This window comes from Solanum verrucosum, unplaced genomic scaffold (assembly GCF_900185275.1).
Source record: "Solanum verrucosum unplaced genomic scaffold, falcon-dt-bn FXZP01000257.1, whole genome shotgun sequence".
Lineage (NCBI taxonomy): Eukaryota > Viridiplantae > Streptophyta > Magnoliopsida > Solanales > Solanaceae > Solanum > Solanum verrucosum.
Window position 1 is genome coordinate 3,845,915 of NW_026020539.1, and position 22,530 is coordinate 3,868,444.

The 22,530-nt window shown below is 31.4% G+C and overlaps 3 pseudogenes; 1 reads left to right on the forward strand and 2 right to left on the reverse strand.

The window, feature by feature from the left end:
• Positions 1 to 33: 33 nt before the first annotated feature.
• On the forward strand, positions 34 to 4,301 carry LOC125809919 (uncharacterized; annotated as a pseudogene).
• An 878-nt stretch (positions 4,302 to 5,179) lies between these two features.
• Positions 5,180 to 8,221, reverse strand: LOC125809957 (probable indole-3-pyruvate monooxygenase YUCCA10; annotated as a pseudogene).
• Positions 8,222 to 14,523: 6,302 nt separating this feature from the next.
• On the reverse strand, positions 14,524 to 19,265 carry LOC125809958 (probable indole-3-pyruvate monooxygenase YUCCA10; annotated as a pseudogene).
• Between the last annotated feature and the right edge of the window lie 3,265 nt (positions 19,266 to 22,530).

Sequence of the window (22,530 nt, forward strand, 5' to 3'; positions counted from 1 at the left end):
AATGTTGTGGGCTCGAACCTACATCACGTGAAGATGAAGCGTAGAGTATCTGTCAGTACATGAAAGGTATTGAGCATACATGATGGGATAAAACTGAACAATATATACCTAATTGAATAAAGCATAATGATCAATGATTTAAAATGAACATGAAGACTATAATGAACATACTGAACATGAAATAAACTGAATGCAATGACCAAGTTCATAATATACTGAAACTGAATACTAAAATATAACTGGTAACCTGGACAATGTACTAGAATCTGACTGTGAGAGATACTATTAATCGACATAAAACCACATGAGCTAAACGTGGAGTTCAATGTATACACCCCATCGACAGGACCTAATATACCTTGCCAGGGGTATAAATGCATGACTGGCATTATCACTAAATATAATGTCCACAGAGGGGACTTAACCTCTGGGGCACGTAGTTCTGGAATTATGAGGGTGACTGACCCTAGTCCTACTCGGTATTAAGCCCACTCCCGACAAGAATGTGTACAATACAACACAACTGAAATAAACTGGATAGCTCAAGATTCTGACATGCTAACTAAAAATGCAACATTAAGTACTGTTAATGAAACATTGGAAAACTGATGCATGTATATCTGTATAAACTGACCTAGCTAGTGTAATTCATGAACTAAATGAATCTACAAAACTAGGGCTCTAAATTTCATGCTAAAATTAAGCAACTTGGTTAGAAAATGTAATTTTCTAAATAGGATTAGTTTAACAGCTAAATCACAACAATTATCTGACGTTCTAGAAACCCTATGTCTATACAATATGAAGAGAATCAAGAATCTGATTGAATTCTAGGGACCTAATGGGTGAAAGAAACCCACTAGTGAAATCCCACATACCTAGTGACAAAATCCACGAAGAAATCATTCGATTTCGGGATGAAACTTGAAAGAAACCTGCTGGTTGTTCTGAGGAAAACTGGTGCGTCTCTATTCCTCTTTTGTTCTAGTGAAATGTGCATAATATGCTATCATCTGTATCCTCTAAGAAGACTATTGTAAGCACAATAAAAGGCCCAATTTGTTATAGTATTCTTACAACAACAAGTTTGTATTGCCTCAACTTATTAAACACCAAAAGTAAGAGAAATTTACATTATGTACTTTTGCAGACTTGAAATACCTTCTTGGTATAAATTAATGAAATTTATTTTTCCTTATCCAAAGAAAAAATGAGAAAGAAAAAGATAGTTTGGTGCACCTTTGCAAAGCACCCTCTTGTACAAGCGGACAACAGTGTTACTCTTATAAACTTCTTGTTGCTTTATTTAACCCTTTTTGTCCAGATAAAAACAAAAGACCATGCTTTTTAGAAAGGCCATAGCTTATTAACTTCATCTCAATATCCCCGCTCATGGCCTTAGATTATTCAGAATGACTTTCAATATTTCTGAATGACTTTTCGCTTATTTGTTTAGTATTTTATTTCTAGAGCGCTATTAATTTAGTTGTTTAGTTAATAATCTTCTTTATTTTCATTTGGGGTCATGTGAACTTCGAAGACACGAAATCCTCCAATACTACCGCCATTTTCAGCCATATTAGAAGGTAACTATGAACCTTTACTTTTTCAGTTGTCAAACACCTTTCCGAAGGGATGTACTAATTTTAGTATCAGTACAGAGAGTTGTGAAGTACTGTAGTAGAAAAGAAAAATTCCCTGGAATCAGGATCATGATAGAAATACTTATTCTAAAGAAATATATACGACCGTAAGCATCAGAAGTGGATGTGTATGAAAAATCATTAATTTGTGAGGTTGTAAATGCACTGATACATACTCATAATTCTTTTTTATTATACATAACTTGGCAGTTCTGGTTTTAGCACTTGTTTCCTTGTTTGAGTTTTGACACTTTTCTCTTTCCTTCAGTTTTTTCATGAGAGTTTTTGTTTCGAATAGCTCGATAATATTTCTTGGCTTTTAAATGTTATAGATGGCACTAATCCAGATGCGGTGACAAAGTCAGTGCATAAGTTTGTGAACTATGGGTAGAGAAAGAAAGAGTTAGGGGCTGAGTTGATAGTTACGTTGTTACTCAAGGTACTGTGAATCCAGTAAATCTGGCCTCATCTTAAAGAGACTCCTAGTCCCTGGAAAACATAGTGTTTTTTGTCTCATTATGGTGTCATTTCATTGCAGTTATAGACATTTGAGAAGCTATCGGCCTAAGGACTATGTGCAAGGAAAATTTTTATTATGGGTGAGGCCCAACCAACCAAAGTTGGAAGAGGCTCCACCCATTTTTTGATATGTGGATCGTGGGGCCCAAACTATTAGTTAAGGCTGAAAAATGAAACCAAAAGGAGAGAGAATGTAAAGTTTGAGTGGGAATTGAAAGATAATTGTGGGGTCCATGTCAACTTCAATTAAATAAATTAAAATATTATATTGAAAGTGGAAAAGTGCAAGGGAATAAAAAGTCATACTATTAGTTGATCAATATTTTTATTTTCTATTTTATATCCACATTTATTTAACGTGTTGAATTGAATATCTATTAAAAATATTATTCTTATATTGAAATTTGTTTACACTCTATTTTCTTTAAACTCGCGTTACTTTTAAAAATAGTTCTATATTACAAGATAAGATAAGATTTGTGTATTTTTTATTGTCTTCAAACTAATTTACTATTAACGTCAAATACCAAATTGAAGACATGCATAATTCTAATAACCTATTAAATAAACCCTTTAATGCTACTAAAGCAATGGGGTGAAGAAATGGAGGACTATGAAAAAAGAGCGGAAAAAAAGAAAGTGATATCGTTTGTTTTGAAAACTCGAAAATCTCATTAAATGATTGTTGCTTTAATTTTATCATGTTGCGTTTCATTTGCACAAAATATAAATTATTTCATTAGTTAAATTATTTATCGTAGTGACTAGTGAGAATGTACATTATGTTAGCAGTTATTAATTGAGAAAAGGTTCTATACAAACTTGTGGTCCCTCCGTCTCATATTATTAAAAATATTTTTCCGGAATTATTATTTATTTTAGATAATTAAAATAGAGTGTATTAAGAAGAGTTACAAGGCAATTAAGAATTGGGTTGTTAAAATTGAAAATCTCAAACAATAAATTAATGACTAAAATTTAAATAATTAAAATTAAATTGTGAATTTAAATGTAATAAATAATACCGAATGAATTTTAGTAGCTCAATTGGTTGATTATTTGAATTTTTACTTTTTTGTGAGAGTTCAATTTATTTATTTTAGTTTCACTATCTTCAATCTCTTCGAATTTATTTAAAACATAATAATTTAATTTCATCTGATATATATATATATATATATATATATATCTATCCGTCGGTGAGTTCTAAAGTTTTTTTCTATTAAAATAAAATTACAAAGAGAGTTGGCAAGCAAACAAAGAAAATGCAAGTAAGAAAGAAAGAAGTACAAGTAAAGATTAAAATGGAAAGAGAAAAAGTAAGGAAATGAAACAAGTACAATATGGGCCCCACAATATACAAATGGCAGCCAAAAAACGCCTCACACAACTGACACTATGTGCGCCTCACCCATAATAAAAATTTTCATGTGCAAGTACTTATGAAGCATCTTGGCTATCTAAAAAATGGGACTCCAAAGTTTGTTGAATCAGTGTAGTTATCTTTCACTTATTGATGTCCGTTGTGCTAAGTAATCTTCGAAGTTCTGTATTAACGGATTATTGTGATCTTTACAGGTTGAGGATTTCACTGATCAGTCTCAATATGCTGCAAGAGTTGTTGGGAAAGCAGAAGTGAAACACATAAACGTGTATCCAACGTACTAGCAAATATATTTCTACTTTTATCGATGGCCTTGTTGAAATACCCACATTAAAATTTCAGTTGTTTGGACGTGCTACCCCCTTTCAAGTCTGTTTTGAGACAAGGAACATTATAGAAGATGGATATATAACCACTCTTCCTTATAGAGATATCAAGAAGGGAGATCAAAGTAAACAAAACTAGAAAGGAATTAGTCAATTATACCTTCTGAACCAATCACGACAAAAATAAAATGGTGTATAGAAGGTTGGGAAGGATTAACTTTAGTGAGTTGTGGATAGTCAAAAGGAAAATGGTCTACTGAAGGTTGGGAAGAAGTATGTTCACCGAGTTGGGGACAACCTAAGGAGGATAGTGGACCATCCGACTCTCCTTGGTCAAAAGGAAAATGGTCTACCAAAGGTTGGGGAAAAGAATCTTTAGTTAATTCGAGACAGTCAAATGGGGACAATGTACCACCAGACTCTATCTAGACAAAAAGGAAAAGATCAAATGAAACTCGAGGTGAAACTTCTTCTTCTCAGTGGTTGGGAAAATAAGACACAAAAAGTTGGCCCAAAAGAAAGACCAACAATAAGTATACACCTAAGGCAAGTGGTCAAAAATGCAGACATGAGGTTTGGGAGGAAGCTAAATGAACCATTTGGTTCTGGATTAAGTAGGTTGTGTGTATCTAGTTGAATCATCTGCAACAACTTTTACGTTCTTGCTAGGACGTAGGGAGTATTTCTTATGAGCTAGGTAACGTACCCGTCGTCATCCTCTTATTCTTGTAATGGTTCGTTAGGACATTTTGTACAGATCGACCTAGCAATTACCTTAGAAAGATGGAATGTGAACTGCTCAATACACATTTAATTTTATGTTCCTTATGAACAACAAGGAATTGAAGAAAAATAAGATTCTCAACAAGCCAATTCTCTCTCTCTGTATGTCTCTCACTCTCTCGATTTACTTTACTATGAAAAACAGAGGACCTAGTAGATTTCATTCACGTTGTTAATAAATGTCTCAAATTAAAGTTACCCATATTGATGTGTAGAGTTATTTGATACATGTGCTGGCAATAGATAGCAAATGTTCGATAAAATAGTTGAAATGTGTGCGATCTCAACCCCACACCATCATTATAAAAAAACAACAACAAAGAAATACAGTCAATCAAAAAAGTTTAATCCAATTTCTATGACAGCATAAACTTGATTCCGATAAAAAACATACTGATAGAAACAATGTTTTTAAGTTCTACCTGAACTTAATTATTCAAGCCTTGTGTAGAAAGCATCTTGCATTCACGCAGGGTTTTGAAAATTTATTTAACAACATATTTCGATATAATAATTATAAAAATCTAAATTTTGTCTCCTCTAATAGTCTTAATATCATCGGCAATAGCTCTAGCACCATTGAAATACCAGCAATCCCTCCATTTGAAAATCTAGCACAATATAGCCCATTCTCTCCTTTCCAATTTATCAATGTGCCATCTTCAAGGAATATTGAGCTATAATCCTGCATACAAAAGAAAGAAATTGTCCATTATTTGAGACAATGATGGTAAAATTAATAGTAAGTCAAATTAGTAACCACGAAAACTTATCAAGAAAAACTTATCCGCACACGATATTTCCAGGCAATTGGAAAATTTCAAAACTCAAATATTTAGTATTAAAAAAAAAGAACATAGTGATAATTTTTGAAATGTACCTTTAGCCATTTGGTAGCAATATTTTTGTATCCAGTAGCAAAAATGATTGCATCAAATTGATGTTCATCTCCATTGTCAAACACTACTATATGTTCCTTTAGTTCTAATATTCCAGGAAGTACCTAATAATCTACTGACCAAAAGTTATTTCACAAAAAAAACCAAGTGTTATTTCCTTTTTTATAATAGAATATTAATGCATATTACATGAACTATTTACACAAATATACTATATTAGCCAAAATTACTGAATGCTACCGATTTCGTTACTATAACAGTTTAACGGTTGCCCATGATAATGAACATTTATTTTTATTCTTCTTCTTTAAATACTACTACTAGGTTCTTGGTAGTAATCAAATTTGAACTGGTGATGTGCGCCTAACCATACATCACATGTTGTACTTTTACTATCAGACCAAAACACTCGGAAAAACTAAAGCGATGTGTTCTTCACATAATATTTCTCAAAATAGAATGAAAAAAAATAAAGATAGTATCATACCTTAATCTATCTAAGTTTAATCTTGTCAAAGGAACCAATATCTATTACTAGGGATCTACCTTTAGATATTATAACAGAAAGTGGGCCTTCTTTGGGTTGTGGTATTCCTAAATCTGCTAAATTTCCAAATTTAAATTTTATGTACTTTGCAATTACAGTATCAATCAAAGATATTGATAAATATTTTATCAACAACATTGTAGTATACACCATCTCCCTAGTTAGAACATGAATCTGCAAAAACGTTAGGATAAAATATATTAAAGCTTTTAGAATTAACAACCATATTTATCAAATATATAATTGATTGTGCATGTGAAAAACCTACATAATCTAACTATAGAAAAGTAATAGCACTTTGGGAGAACATCATGAACTATAATGTAGATATTTGCAAGTGTAAGTTTCATAATTTGACGATAGATTAAAAAAGAAGCACAAAATCAAATCAATTATAACGTAATTGTATATAACTTGCAGTATTCAAAATTGGTAACTGGAATTTCCAAGGGTTCTAAAAAAATAAATATATATGAGTAATGCACGAAATATTATATTAAAAGAGAAATCTAAGTTTCATATACAATTAGTGCAAATAACTTTTGGACTATCATTTATCAAGTCATCTAACTGATATCTATAGACAAGTTTCTTCAAAATTATAAGATTCAAATTCTTAAAAAGTAAAATATGTTATATGTTCAACATGTGAAATAACGATGTATAAAATTGTTAATAAGAGAAACTTAGCAAAAATCAAGATTCTACTTATAAGAAAAAGAAACACTAGTTCTTTTTCTTCAAATTCATTTCCTCAAAGCAAAAAAATATATGAGTTTTTTATACTTATACTAAACAACTTGTCACCTCTCCAAATCCTACTTTTCTTTTTTTCAAGATATAAGATACCTGATGAGACCTGAGTTTTTAAATTTTTAATTTTGTGCGATTTAGAAATGGAATAATGAGATATTTCTATGTTTTTAGGATATTCAAATATCTATTCCAATTTTTTGTATTTACGATAATCCAACACCTTATTCCTTAATCACTTTCTAGTAAACCAATATTCCCTTTTTAAAGAACAAATGATTTCATTAAATCAACTTTGAATTCAGAATCGAGGTTGTTTTTGCAATTTTGTATTGTGCTAGTAGAGTATGTTTGTGAAATTTAACAGAAATGACGAATCAGTGGAATTATTGGAGGTGAAGCGAATTCAAAAATATTTTCTTAGATTAGCAATACCATAAAGGTATATATGACTAGATGGATGGTCAATAAAGTAGAATGAAAATCATGAGAAATCATGTTCATATTCCATCTCTTTAACATAAGGGTATGACCTGGTGTTGATGGTCAAGAAACCCATACCCAATATCTTGTTGAATTGAGTTACAACATTACAAATGCTAGTAAAAAGTAACAGGTACCATGTCAAATAGTTGATGTACAACTAAACTGACCGAACACCACCATTTAATAATTTTTATAACAGACACAAACGTACTCACATGCAAACAAATAACAATAAAAGTAAAGAAAAGGCATAAAGAGATAGCGAGATTTACTGGACTTTTGACAACAATTGATGTGTGACTTTCATAATTTGAAAGATCAAAAGCTATTTCCATCCAAGAATTTCCTGATACAACAACCAATACCTTTTTATCCTTATATTTTTCACCAAATCTATAATCACTTGAACGGAGTATTTCGCCTTTGAAATTTTCTATTCCTATCATTTTTGGAATATAACCTTCGTTATTTTCTCCGGTAGCCAAAATCAACAAATCAGTAGCATACATTTCAATTTCTTGATTTGACATTCCATTTCTTTTCCCCACTGTTGTAAAAGGCTGATTCAACACAAGTTTGAAATTTTGGCTTGATGTTGAATGCTCAACATACTCATCTAAGTATTGAATAAATTCTTTTTTCGGCATATACTTAGGTGATGAAGTTGCATGTGGCATAAACGGTAATGAAAAAAAGTCCTTTGATAGATGCGAATGACGTCTATCATAAATCTTTTTCTTCAACAAATAAGCACAACAATCTTGTTTTTCTAAAACAACTTTGTTTATGCCAAGTTTGTTTAAACAGGTTGATACAACTATACCGGATGGTCCAGCTCCAACCACAATAATGTCAATTTCTTCTTTTGTGAAATTAGCCATTGAAAAAAATTTCAGAAAATTAAAGAGAAGTTTTTTTTTTGAGATTGTTGAAAAGAAAAGTGCAACAAGATTTCAACAAAGGAAATTTAGACAATGAGGTATGTATATATGGTCTTCAAATAGGATAAATATGATATTTATTATTTTTTTTCTTTTTTAAAGTGTAATAGAAAACAACAGTTACAAGTAAATGTAATTTTTTTATCATTGAAACAAAATCTGAGTTTTTTGTCAATTCTTTGGTAGATGTGAAAACATTTAATGTAAGTTATCTTTAGCTTAGGCTAAACATATTATATTCATTTTTCTATAAATGAACTTTGCAGTTTCAAAAAGAGACAAATTACAAAAATTTTATTGAATTTGACTGAAGTTTATTGACCGGCTAAAGTCAAAGTATATATTTTTTTGTCTTTTTATCTGTTTCTTAGATTTACAGATAAACACTCAACTAATTAAATTATATTAAATAATTTAAATTAGAAAATTATTTTATTTGTTAAAAATATTAGAATTAAGAAGATAGTTGATTTTCTGATATATTAAATAGAAAAAAAAAGCTTAAATATGACATCAAATTTTGAGAAAAGGCTCATTTATGCCATTAATTTGAGCTATTTCTCAAATGGAAATGACATATGTCACGCCCTGAGGCTAGCCCGTTGACGTAAGCACATGACCTAAGATTACGAGTGGCCCCAAGCTAACCCTGAGCTGGCATATTATAATATACTAAGATAAACTGAAATAAGAGATATTGTGTGGAAGCCTTAAGTCATGAGATAAACTAAAATGATGGAGAAATACCCAATCTAAGTCTGAATATAAAAACTATGAATTTAATAACAACTGGAAAATCAAACTCTAAACCAAAAGTGAATCTAACTATGTTTGAATAAAAGCCTCTAACTGACAAGAGATGCTGGGAATGCCCCCAGCTAACTCTAGCAAAACTAAAACTGAAAGACTGAAAGTAAAATAAAATATGTTTATCGTCCTCGGAGAATGAGGACTCACCACTGATAATGCTGAGTATGGATCGGGAACTGATTTACACGCGATCAAAGTTGCTAACTGGAATTATATTTAAAAAGAAGTATAAAATCAGATCAATTATGACATAATTGTATATAACTTGTAGTATTCAAAATTGGTAACTGGAATTAGCAAGGATTCTAAAGAAAGAAATATATATGAGTAATGCACGAAAGATTATATTAAAAGAGAAATCTATGTTTCATATATAGTTAGTGCAAATAATTTTTTGTACTATCATTTATCAAGTCATCTAACTAATATCTATAGACAAGTTTCTTCAAAATTAAGAGATTCAAATTCTTAAAAATTAAAATATGTTAACTGTGCAACATGTGGAATAACGATGTATAAAATTGTTAATAAGACAAATTTAGCAAAAATCAAGATTTTTCGAATTCAGTTCTTCAAAGTAAAAAATATATGAGTTTTTTATACTTATACTAAACAACTTGTCATCTCTCCAAATCCTACTCTTCTTTTTCTCACGATATAAGATACCCGTTGAAACCTTAATTTATATTTTTAAATTTTTTGCGATTTAAAAATGGAGTAATGCAATCTTTCTATGTTTTTAGGATATTTAAATATCTATCCCAAATTTTTTTATATACAATAATCCAATACCATATTCCTTAATCACTTTCTAGTCAACCAGTATTCCTTTTTTATAGAAGAACTGATTTCATTAAATCAACTTTGAATTCAGAATCGATGTTGCTTTTGCAATTTTGTATGGTGCTTGGAGAGTATATTTGTGAAATTTAACACAAATGACGAATCGGTGGAAATTATTGGAGGTGAAGCTAATTCAAAAATAATTTTTAGATAAGAAACACCACAAGGGTATATATGACTGGATGGATGGTCAATAAAGTAGAATGAAAATCATGTTCATATCCGGCCCTTTCACATAAGGGTATGACCTGGTGTTGATGGTCAAGAAACACATACCCAATATCTTGATGAATCTAGTTACAACATTACAAATGCTAGTAAAAAGTAATAGGTACCGTGTAAAATAGTTGATGTACAACTAAACTGATCGAACACCACCATTTAATAATTTTAATAGCAAACACAAACCTACTCAGATGTAAACAAATAACGATAAATGTAAAGATAAGGCATAAAGAAATAGAGAGACTTTTTGGACTTCTAAAAACAATTGATGTATGACTTTCATAATTTGAAAGATCAAAAGATATTTCCATCCCCGAATGTCCTGATTCAAAGACCAATACCTTTTTATCCTTATATTTTTCACTAGATCTATAATCAGTTGAATGGATTATTTCACCTTTGAAATATTCTATTCCTATTATTTTTGGAATATGACCTTCGTTATTTTCTCCATTAGCCAAAAGCAAGAAATCACTCGCATACATTTCAATTTCTCCACTAGTCAAATTTCTTGGTTTTATATTACATTTCTTTTCCCCACTGTTGTAAACGGCCGATTCAACACAAGTTTGAAATTTTGGCTTGATGTTGAAATGCTCAACACACTCATCTTAGTATTGAATATATTCTTTTTTTCGGAATATACTTAGGTGGTGAAGTTGCATGAGTTATAAAAGGCAATGAACAAAAGTCCTTTGATAGATGCAAATGAAGTCTATCATAAGTCTTTTTCTTCCACAAATAAGCACAACAATCTTGTTTTTCTAAAACAACATTGTTTATGCCCAATTTGTTTAAACATGCTTATACAGCTATACCAGATGGTACAACTCCTACCGTAATAATGTCAATTTCTTCCTTTATGAAATTAGCCATTGCAAAATTTTCAGAAAATTAAAGAGAAGTTTTTTATTGACAATGTTGAAAATAAAATTGAAATAAGATTTCAAGAAAGGATATTTAGACAATTAGGTATGTATATATGGTCTACAAACAAGATAAAGATGATATATATTATATTTTTTCCTTTCTTAAAGTGTAATAAAAAAAAACAGTTACAAGTAAATGTAAAAATTTTATTATTGAAACAAAATCTGGCTTTTCTTTCAATTCTTTGGTAGAGGTGAAAACATTTAATTGAAAGTTATCTTAGCTTAAGCTAAAACGTATCATATTCATTTTTCTATAAATGAATTTTGCAGTTTCAAAAAGAGAAAAATTTCAAAAATTTAATTGAATTTGACTTAAGTTTATTGACTGGCTAAAGTGTAATTCATGAACTAAACGAATCTACACAGCTGTCTCTGAATTTCATGCTAAAATTAAGCAACATGGTTACGAAAATGTAATATTCTGATTAAGATTACTCTAACAGCTAGATCACAACAATTATATGAAGTTCTAGAAACCTTAAGTTTAAAAAATATGAAGGGAATCAGGAATCTGACTGAATTCTAGGGACCTAATGGGTGAAAGAAACCCAGTAGTGAAATCCCATATACCTGGTGACGAAATCCACGAAGAAATCCTTCTATTTCAGGTTGAAACTTGAAAGAAACCTGCTGATTGTTCTAAGGAAAACTGGCGCCTCTTTCTTCTTCTTTTGTTCTAGTGAAATGCGCATAATATGCTATGAACAGTATTCTCTAAGGAGGCTATTGTAAGCACAATAAAATACCTAATTTGTTACAGTATTCTTACAACATCAACTTTGTATTGTTTCAACTTATAAAACACCAAAAGTAAGAGAACTTTTTGTACTTTTGCAGACTTGCAGTACCTTCTTGGTATTATTTAGTGAAATTTATTTTGCTTTATCCAAAGAAAAAGGAGAAAGAAAAAGATGGTTTGGTGCACCGTTTGTAAAGCGCCCTCCTGTACAAGCAGACAAGGGTGTTACTCTTATAAGCTTCTTGTTGCTGTATTTAACCCTTTTTGTCCATAAAAACAAAAGACCATGCTTTTTAGGAAGGCCATAGCTTATTAACTTCATCTCAATTTCCCCCCTCATAGCCTTAGCTTATTTAGAATGACTTTGAATGTTTCTGAATGAATTTTTGCTTATTTTTTTTGTATGTGTATATTTTCTTTCTAGAGGGATATTAATGTAGTTGTTTAGTCAATAATCTATTTTTTTTCATTTGGGGTCATGTGAACTTCAGAGACACGATATCCTCCAATACTGCCACCATTTTCTGTCATATTAAAAGGTAACTATGAACCTTTACTTTTTCAGTTATCAAACGCCTTTTGGAAGAGATGTACTAATTTTAGCATCAGTACAGAGTGTTGTAAAGTTTTGTAGTAGAAAAGAAAAATTCCCAGGAATCAGGATCATTATAGAAATACTTATTCTGAAGAAATATATAGGACCCTAAGCATCAGAACTGGATGTGTATGAAAAATCTTTCATTTGTGAGACTGTAAATGTAGTGATACATACTCATAATTCTTTTTTCTTTTACATAACATGGCAGTTCTGGTTTTAGCACTTGTTTTCTTGTTTGAGTTTTGGCATTTTTCTCTTCGCTTTAATTTTTTCATGAGAGTTTTGTTTTGAGTAGCTCGGTAATATTTCTTGGCTTGTCAATGTTCTAGATGGCACTGATCCAGATGCAGTGGCAAAGTCATTGCATAAGTTTGTGAACTATGGAAAGCGAAACAAAGAGTCGGTGGCTGAGTTTCTAGTTACGCTGTTAGTCAAGTTACTATGAATCCAATAAATCTAGCCTCATCTTAAAGAGACTCCCAGTCCCTGGCAAACAACCAATTTTTTGGCTCATTATGGTCTCATTTCATTGCAGTCATTGTGGGCTGAGAAGCTATGGGCCAAAGGATAATGTGGAAGTACCTATGAAGCATCTTCTCTATCTAAAACATCGGACTCCAAAGTTTGTTGCATCAGTGTAGTTAACTTTCACTTATTGATGTCCGTTGTGCTAAGTAATGTTTGAACTGCTGTATTAATGGAATATCGTGATCCTTATAGGTTGAAGATTTCACTGACCTGTATCAAAATGCTGCAAGGGTTGTTGGAAAAGAAGAAGTGAAACACATATACAAGTGTATCCAGCGTACTAGCGAATACATTTTTGCTTCTATGGATGGCCTTGTTGAAATACCCATATTAAAATTTCAGTTGTTTGGACGTGTTACACCCATTCAAGATGGTTCTGAGACAAGGAAAATTATAGAATATGGAAATACACCAACTCTTCCTTATTGAGATATCAAGAAGCCGTATCAAATTAAAGAAAGCCACAAAGGAATTCAGTCAGCTCTACTATCTGAACCTATCACGAGAAAAATAAAATGGCCTATAGAAGGTTGGAAAGAAGTACGTCAGCGAGTTGGGGACAACCTAAGGATGATGGTGGACCACCCGACTCTCCTTGGTCAAAAGGGAAATGGTCTACCAAAGGTTGGGGAAAAACATCTTTAGCAATTGGGGACAATCAAATGGGGACGATGAACCACCAGACTCTGTCTGTACAAAAAGGAAAAGATCAGATGAAACCCAGGGAGAAGCTTCTTCTTCTCAATGGTTGGGAAAATTAGACACAAAAAGTTGGCCCAAAAGAAAGCCCAACAGTAAGTATGCACCAAAGGCTAAGTGGTCAAAAATGCAGACATGAGGATTGGGAGGAAGCTAAATTAACCATTTGGTTCTGGATTAAGTAGGTTGTGCGTATCTAGATGAATCATTTGCAACAATCTTTATATTCTTGCTAGGACGTAGGGACTATTTTTTATGAGCTAGGTAACGTACCCGTCGTCATCCTCTTATTCTTGTAATGGTTTGTTAGGACATTTTGTACAGACCGACCCAGCAATTACCTTAGGAAGATGGAATGTAAACTGCTCAATGCACATTTAATTTTATGTACCTTATGAACATGAAGGAATTGAAGGAAAATAAGATTCTCAATAAACCAATTTTCTCTCTCTCTCTCTCAATCTACTTTACTATGAAAAATTGAGGACATAGTAGATTTCATTCACGTTGTTAATAAATGTCTCAAATAAAAGTTACCTAATTTTTTGTGTAGTGTTATTCGATACTTGTGCTGGCAAGAGATAGCAAATGTTCGAAATAATAGTCGAAATGTGCGCGATCTCAACCACACACCATCATTATAAAAGAAAATCAACAAAGAAATACAATCAATCAGAAAAGTTTCATCAAATTTCTATGACATTAGAAACTTGACTCCAATAAAAAACATACTAAAAGAAACACTGCTTTTAAGTTCTACCTAAACTTAATTAGTCAAGCCTAGTGCAGAAAGAATCTTGCATTCACGCAGGGTTTAGAAAATTTATTTAACAACATAGTTTGATATAATAATAATAATAATAAAAATCTAAATTTTGTCTCCTCTAACAGACTTAATATCATCGGCATTAGCTCTAGTATCCATTGAAATAATGGCAATCCCTCTCTTTGAAAATTCAGTACAATATAACACATTCTCTCCTTTCCAATTTATCAATGTGCCATCTTCATGGAATATTGAACAATAATCGTGCATACAAAAGAAAAAAAATTGTACATTTTTTGAAACAATGATGGTAAAATTAATAGTAAGTCAAATTAGTAACCAGGAAAACTTATCCGCACACGATATTTACAGGCAAGTGGAAAATTTCGAAACTCAAATTTAGAATTAAAAAAAAAGAACATAGTGACAATTTGCAAAATGTACCTTTAGCTATTAGGTAGCAATATTCTTGTATCCAGTAGCAAAAATGATTGCATCAAATTAATGTTCATCTCCATTGTCAAACACTACTTTATGTTCCTTTATTTCTAATATTCCAAGAAGTACCTAATAATCAATTGACCAAAAGTTATTTCACCAAAAAAATAAAGTATTATTTCCTTTTTTATAATAGATTATTAATGAATATTAGATGAACTATTTACACCAATATAGCCAAAATTACTAAATGCTACCCATTTCGTAATTATAACAGTTCAACAGTTGCCTATGATAATGAACATGTATTTTTGTTCTTCTTCATTAAATACTACTACTAGGTTCTTGGTAGTAATCAAATTTGAACTCGTGATGTGCGCCTAACCACACATGACATGTTGTACTTTTACTATCAGACCAAAACCCTAGGAAAAACTAAAGCCATCAGTTTTTCACAGAATATTTCTCAAAATAGAATGAAATAAAATAAAGATAGTATCATACATTAATTTGTCCAAGTTGACGATAGCGAGTTGCTCGGATGGCAATCACCCCTCACTTCCAACCCGAAGGTTGCGAGTTCGACTTCCCAAGGGAGCAAAACCGGTGGGAGCTCCTATGGAGGGTAAAAAAAAAAGTCCATGTTTAATCTTCTCAATGGCACCAACATCAATTACTGGGGATCTACCTTTTGATATTTTAACAGAAAATGGGCCTTCTTGGGGTTGGGGTATTCCTATATCTGCTAAATTTCCAAATTTAAATTTTGTGTACTTTGTAATTACTGTATAAACCAAATATATTGGTAAATATTTTAGCAAAAACATTGCAGTATACACCATCTCCTTTGTTAGAACATGAATATGCAAAAGTATTAGAATAAAATATACTAAAGCTTTTAGAATTAACAACCATATTTATCAAAAATATAATTGATTGTGCATATGAAAAACTTGCATAATCTAACTATAGAAAAGATATAGAACTTTGGGAGAGCATCATGAATAATAATATGCATATTTGCGGGTATAAGTTTCATATTTTGACTATATATTAAAAAAGAACTACAAAATCAGGTCAATTATAACGTAATTGTATATAACTTGTAGTATTCAAAAACATAGATCAAAGTTGGTAACTGAAATTAGCAAGGGTTCTAAAAAAAGAAATATTTATGAGTAATGCACGAAATATTATATTAAAAGAGAAATCTAAGTTTTATATACAGTTAGTGAAAATAATTTTTGTACTATCATTTATCAAGTCATCTAACTGATATCTATATCAAGTCATCTAACTGATATCTATATCAAGTCATCTAACTGATATCTATATCAAGTCATCTAACTGATATCTATAAACAAGTTTCTTCAAAATTATGAGATTCAAATTCCTAAAAAGTAAAATATGTTATCTATGCAATATGTGAAATGACGATGTATAAAATTGTTAATACACAAATTTAGCAAAAATCAAAATTCTACTTATAAGAAAAAGAAACCCTCGTTATTTTTCTTCGGATTCAGTTCCTCAAAGTAAAAAATATATGAGATTTTTATACTTATACTAAACAACTTGTCACCTCTCCAAATCCTACTCTTCTTTTTCTCACGATATAAGATACCCGATGAGACCTAAATTTAATTTTTTTTAATTTTGTGAGATTTAGAAAAGGAGTAATGTGATCTTTCTATGTTTTTTAGGATATTCAAATATCTATCCAAATTTTTTGTATTTACAACAATCCAACACCATATTCCTTAACACTTTCTAGTCAACCAATATTCCCTTTTTAAAGAACAACTGATTTCTTTAAATCAACTTTTAATTCAGAATTAAGGTTGTTTTAGCAATTTTGTATAGTGCTTGGAGAGATGTTTGTGAAATTTAACACAAATGACGAATCGGTGGAAATTATTGGAGGTGAAGCTAATTCAAAAATATTCTTTTAGATAAGAAATACCACAACGGTATATATGACTGGATGGATGGTCAATAAAGTAGAATGAAAATCATGTTCATATTCCGGCCCTATAACATAAGGGTATGACCTGGTGTTGATGGTCAAGAAACACATACCCAATATCTTGATGAATCGAGTTACAACATTACAAATGCTAGGAAAAAGTAACAGGTACCATGTAAAATAGTTTATGTACAACTAAACTGATCGAACACCACCATTTAATAATTTTTATAACAAACACAAACCTACTCACATGCAAACAAATAACGATAAAAGTAATGATAAGGCATAAAGAGATAAAGAGACTTATTGGACTTGTAACAACAATTGATGTGTAACTTTCATAATTTGAAAGATCAAAAGCGATTTCCGTCCCACAATTTCCTGATACAACGATCAATACCTTTTTATCCTTATATTTTTCACCAGATCTATAATCACTTGAATGGATTATTTAGCCTTTGAAATTTTCTATTCCTATCATTTTTGGAATATAACCTTCGTTATTTTCTCCGGTAGCCAAAATCAAGAAATCACTAGCATACATTTCAATTTCTCTACTAGTCAAATTTCTTGATTTGACATTCCACTTCTTTTCCCCTCTTTTGTAAAAGGCCGATTCATCACAAGTTCAAAATATTGGCTTGATGTTGAAATGCTCAACATACTCATCTAAGTATTGAATAAATTTTTTTCGGCATATACTTAGGTGATGAAGTTGCATGTGGCATAAATGACAATGAACAAAAGTCCTTTGATAGATGCAAATGAAGTCTGTCATAAGTCTTTTTCTTCCACAAATAAGCACAACAATCTTGTTTTTCTAAACCAACATTGTTTATGCCCAATTTGTTTAAATTGGCGGATACAACTATATCGGTGTTGGAAAACTATATGCACAGCGGAAGCGTACCATAATCATACAACTTACATGAATAATAGACAACACATTGTTTATACTAGAACAAGTACAATCATGATAGGGCATATAAACCTTCTAACTTTAATTTCATAATTACCTCTTGAAGCATGAGCTGATACCTTCCAGTGAATCCACAAGCTAGTCGACATGCTAGAATCTTCAAGAAAATTCATAAGCTAGTCCACAAACTAGACCACAGTTCTATGGTCTTCTACAGTGATCCCAAGTTCACTTCCGAACCCTCTCAATTCTTGGGTGGACAGGTATTTTATGCAAAATATTATCATTTTCAAGGGTTAGAAGAATCCCTATTTATAGAGATTTCTTCTTAGTCCAAGGAAAAGGAATACCATGTCTTTCCTTAGAATAGAAAGACATGTACATCTCCTTTTCCTTAGAAAAGCAAAAGTCATGTCCTTCTTCCTTTCCTTAGAATAGAAAAAGTGATATACTTTTCCTTGACTTAGACCATAGAAAGATACATACTTCTCCCTTTCCTTAGAATAGAGAAAGACACATACTTCTCATTTTTCCCTTTACAATAAATTCTGAGTTCTGGATAAATATGGGCATGGTAGGGTCCACATAATTAATTACCGAGGCTTCCTATTATGAAAACAATTCCAAATAATTAATTTGAATTATTTTTACCATAGTAAATTACAAATCATTCCACTAGAAATTCGTAATTGCACTCTTCTATTTATATTTTGAAATTCCCCATGTTTAAGATTACAGATACTAATCAATAAATTAAATTACTGACGAACTAATTCAATGATCAATTTCCTTCAGAGCATTGCTTAACTTATTTCATGTGTCGGATTCTTAAATCCACTTGCAAGGTTTGACACGATGAAAACTTTTTAACTTCTCAAAAAGGCATATCATCAATCTCTATATTGAGACATGGATTCAATCAACTAACTTATTATTTCACCAATATATATTATCATCATCCAATCTACCAAGAATATTGACCCATCTTAAAATCTCACATTTAAATAAATCAAAACGATGATTAACATATACAGATCATAATAGTTATATCAGGATTAAGAATATAAGTACATTTAATAGTTTAGAGAATTGCTTTAGTCAGTCAGTCTAAAGCAACTATCTCTACTCAGTCCCGTTCAATACATACAGAATGCACTAGCACAAGAAGTTGGAACTATATCATTCCCATAATCAAGATAAACTACATATAATCTTGTGGTACAATCGTACCAATGGCATGTTCAATTTCCATCTTAGATTATGAACAAAAAAACTTTATACTTATAAGAACCGATGATTTAATCCTCTGTGTATAAGCTTAAACTCTATACACTAAATCATCCACAATATAAGTAAACAAGCACCATAAACGAATATATGATCTATTAAAATAAATAAATAATTATTCTATAATAAATACTATATCTAAACACGTGCTTAATAGTATATATCCCAACAATCGGATGGTCCAGCTCAAACCACAATAATGCCAATTTCTTCCTTTGTGAAACTAGCCATAGCAACATTTTCAGAAAATTAAAGAGAAGTTTGTTTTTTGAGAATGTTGAAACGAAAATTGCAATAAGATTTCAAGAAAGGAAATTTAGACAATGAGGTATGTATATATGGTCTTCAAACAAGATAAGTTGATATTTATTTATTTATTCCTTTTTTAAAGTGTAATAGAAAACAACAGTTATAAGTAAATGCAAAAAAATTATAATTGAAATAAAATCTGAGTTTTTCTCAATTCTTTGGTAGATGTGAAAACATTTATTTGCAAGTTATCTTTAACTTAATCTAAAACATGTCATATTCATTTTTCTGTAAATGAATATTGCAGTTTCAAAAAGAGACAAGTTACAAAAATTTAATTGAATTTGACTAAAGTTTGTTGACCGGCTAAAGTCAAAGTATATACTTTTTTTTCTTTTTATCTGTGTCTTAGATTTTCAGATAAACACTCAACTAATAAATTTATGTTAATTAATTTATATTAGCAAATTATTTTCTTTGTTAAAAAAATTAGAATTAAGAAGAAAGTTGATTTTCTGATATATTAAATAGGAAACAAAGCTTACAGATGGCATCAAATTTTGAGAAAAGGCTCATCTACGACATTAATTTGAGCTATTTCTCAAACGGAAATGGCATATGTCACGCCGTGAGGCTACCCCCTTGATGAAAACAAATGACCTAAGATCACGAGTGACCCCAAGCTAACCCTGAGCTGGCATATCATAACATACTAAGATAAACTGAAATAAGAGATATTGTGCAGAAGCCTTAAGTCATGAGATAAACTAAAATGATAGGGAAATACCCAATCTAAGTTTAAATAAAAAACTATGAGTTTAATAACAAGTGGAAGATCAAACTCAAAACCAAAACTGGTTCTATCTATGTCTGAATAAAATCCTCTACCTGACAAGAAATGTTGGGACATGCCCCCAACTATTTTTAGCAAAACTGAAACTGAAAGAATGAAAGTAAAAGAAAACATGTTTATCGTCCTAAGTGAATGAGGGGTCACCATTGAGAATGCTGAGTACGATACGCAATCTTAATGCTGTGGGCCTAAATCTACATCACGAGAGGATGTATCGCAGAGTATGCATCATACATAAAAGGCACTGAGCATGCAGGATATGATAAAACTGAATAATATATAAATAACTGAATAAAGCATACTAATCAACGATATAAGATGAACATGAAGAATATATTGAACATACTGAACATGAACTAAACTGAACGTAATGACCAAGTTCATTACATACTGAAACTGAATACTGATATATAACTGGTAACCTGGTCAATGCGCTAGAATCTTGCTGTGGGAGCTACTATTAACCGACATAAAACCACATGAGCTAAACGTAGAGTACGATGTATACGCCCCATCGAGAGGACCCAATAGACCTTTCCAAGGGTATAAAGGCATGACTGGCGTTATCACTAAATATAATGCCTATAGAAGGGACTTAAACTACAAGGGCACGTAGTTGTGGGACTATGAGGATGACTGACCCTTGTCCAACTCAGTATTAAGCTTACTGCCTACTAGAATATGTACAATACAACATAACTGAAATAAATTGGATAGCTCAATATTCTGACATGCTAACTGAAAATGCAACATGAAGTACTGATAATGAAACATTTGAAAACTGATGTATGCATATGTGTATAAACTAACCTAGCAAGTGTAACTCATTAACTAAACGAATCTACACAACTAGGGATCTGAATTTCATGCTAAAATTAAGCAACATGGTCAAGAAAATGTAATATTCTAATTATGATTATTCAAACATCTAAATCACAGCAATTATTTGAAGTTCTGGAAACCTTAAGTCTAAACAATATGAAGGGAATCAATAATCTGACTGAATTCTAGGGACCTAATGGGTGAAAGACACCAGTGAAATCTACATACTTGGTGACGAAATTCACGGAGAAATCCTTTGGTTTCGGACTGAAACTTGAAAGAACCTGCCGATTGTTCTAAGGAAAACTGGCGCCTCTTTCTTCCTCTTTTGTTCTAGTGAAATGTGCATAATATGCTATCAGCGGTATACTCTTAGGAGGCTATTGTAAGCACAATAATATGCCCAATTTGTTACAATGTTTTTACAACACCAAGTTTGTATTGTTTCAACTTATAAAACACCAAAAGTAAGAAAAACTTACTTTTTGTACTTTTGCAGACTTGCACTACCTTCTTGGTAATATTTAATGAAATTTATTTTTCCTTATCCAAAGAAAAAAGGAGAAAGAAAAAGATGATTTGGTGCACTTTTTGTAAAGCACCCTTCGGTACAAGCGGACAACAGTGTTACTCTTATAAACTTCTTATTGCTATATTTAAACCCTTTTGTCCATAAAAATAAAAGGCCATGCTTTTTAGAAAGGCCATAGCTTACTAACTTCATCTCAATTCCCCCCCTCATGGCCTAAGCTTATTCAGAATGACTTTCAATGCTTCTGAATGACTTTTTCCTTGTTTGTTTTGTATGTGTATATTTTATTTCTAGAGGGTTATTAATGTAGTTGTTTAGTTATTAATCTGCTTTTTTTTCTTTTTCATTTAGGGTCATCTGAACTTCACAGACACGAAATCCTCCAATACTACCACCATTTTCTGCCATATTAGAAGGTACTTATGAACCTTTACTTTTTGAGTTATCGAGCATCTTTGAAGGGATGTACTAATTTTACTATCAGTATAGAGTGTTGTGAAGTACTATAGCAGAAATGAAAAATTTCCAGGAATCGGGATCATTATAGAAATACTTCTTCTCAAGAAATATATTAGACCCTAAGCATCATGTGTATGAAAAATCTTTCATTTGTGAGACTTTAAATGTAGCGATACATACTCATAATTCTTTTTTCTTATACATAATTTAAAAGTTCTGGTTTTAGCACTTGCTTCCTTGTTTGAGTTTTGGCACTTTTCTCTTTGCTTTAGTTTTTTCATGAGAGTTTTTGTTTTCAGTAGCTCGGTAATATTCCTTGGCTTGTGAATGTTCTAGATGGCAATGATCCAGATGCGGTGGCAAAGTCATTGCATAAGTTTGTAAACTATGGGACGAAAAATAAAGATTCGGTGTCTGAGTTGCTAGTTACACTCTTAGTCAAGGTACTCTGAATCCAATAAATCTGACCTCATCTTAAAGAGACTCCTAGTCGCTGGAAAAATCTAGTTTTCTGGCTCATTATGGTGTCATTTCATTGCAGTTATTGTCGGTTGAGAAGCAATGGGCCAAATGACTATGTG